Source organism: Cherax quadricarinatus, chromosome 34, assembly GCF_038502225.1.
Source record: "Cherax quadricarinatus isolate ZL_2023a chromosome 34, ASM3850222v1, whole genome shotgun sequence".
Classification (NCBI taxonomy): Eukaryota; Metazoa; Arthropoda; class Malacostraca; order Decapoda; family Parastacidae; genus Cherax; species Cherax quadricarinatus.
This window is the reverse complement of record NC_091325.1, coordinates 13855452-13857223: the sequence shown is the minus strand read 5'-3', so window position 1 is coordinate 13857223 and position 1772 is coordinate 13855452.

The window sequence follows — 1772 nt, the reverse complement described above, 5'->3', positions numbered from 1 at the left end:
CACTAAAGTTTATAGAATGGGCTAAGCTATTTAATTTTCCAAGGAAATGGTGTATATCTACATTTTTGGGCATAAGACACAAAATATCATCAACATATCTGAACCATTTAGCTCTATTAGGGAGGATTGTGTTAAGTAACCTTGTTTCAAAAAATTCCATGTATAGGTTACTAAGAACAGGTGAAAGAGGATTTCCCATTGCCATACCAAACTTCTGAGTGTAAAACTTATCATTAAATACAAATTTTGCATCAACAATGCAAAGTTTAATAAGTTTAATGATAGTAGGAACTGGCAATGGTAAATCATAGTTAACGAATTCTTCAGATAAGAAACTTAATAAATCATCAACAGGAACTTTCGTAAACAAGGAAGTAACATCAAAACTAACCATGTTAAAATCATTTAAGTCAGTCAAGGAGCTTAATTTATCAACCAAGTCTATGTTGTTTTTAACATTAAAGTTAGAAATTTTGCCAACAATAGGGCTCAAAATATCAACAAGCCATTTGGATAATTTATATGAAACTGACCCTATGGAGCTAATAATTGGTCTGACTGGATTTCCTGGTTTGTGTGTTTTTATTAGTCCATACAGGGTAATAACGAATTCAAATTTAAAATTTACAGAAAACCTACAAATAACTGTTCCTATGTCCACTATTATTCCTCGCCTTAGCCTGGTGGCTAAAGCTCCCGCTTCACACACGGAGGGCCCGGGTTCGATTCCCGGCGGGTGGAAACATTTCGACACGTTTCCTTACACCTGTTGTCCTGTTCACCTAGCAGCAAATAGGTACCTGGGTGTTAGTCGACTGGTGTGGGTCGCATCCTGGGGGACAAGATTAAGGACCCCAATGGAAATAAGTTAGACAGTCCTCGATGACGCACTGACTTTCTTGGGTTATCCTGGGTGGCTAACCCTCCGGGGTTAAAAATCCGAACGAAATCTTATCTATCTTATCTTATCTTATCTCATCAATGTTTCTGAGAGCTTTACGAATTTGTAGTCCTGAGTTCATAGATGAGGAAATATCCAAAATTTATGAAATAGGTAATGATTTAAAATACCCAAGAAATGTAATTGATAAATCTTTTAAAGTTGCTAGAAATACTTTTTACAATCCAAAAAGGGACAACCAGCCTTATTCAACTAAAAATATATTGGTTCTCCCTTACCATGAAAACTTGGTTGATATGCCTTCTCTTCTTAAGACTTTTAATATTAAAGTTGTATTCAAAAATCTTGATACAGTAAAAAAACTTTTGATAAAGAATTCCCCCCAAAATGCTGATGGATGTGTCTATAAGATTCCTTGTAAAATTTGCGATAAAGTTTATTACGGTCAAACTGGTAAAAATCTCGAACTAAGATTAAAACAACATAAATATAGCATTAGAACTGGACAAGATTCCAATGCTCTATTTATTCATGTAAGAGATTTTAACCATCCAATTGATTTTCAAAAAGTTGAGAAAGTAGTATCAAGCAAGTCCATGGTCGACAGGAATATAATTGAATGTTGTTTCATAAAAAGCAGTTTTGACAATAATATGAATATTTCCTTTGGTTTATATAAATTAGATCCATTTATAATTAATAGAATTTGGGAAGAATTTAATAATACACTGGACAAATAATTTTTAAATTTTCTTGGGTAGAATAGTTTGTGGGGTGAGTTGTGCAAAGGACCTATCCAAGTTGGGTCGGCGCGCGTCAGGTGTTTAACCGTTGTGGGATCTGATAGTGAGGTGCTGGCCTGACCCCTTAT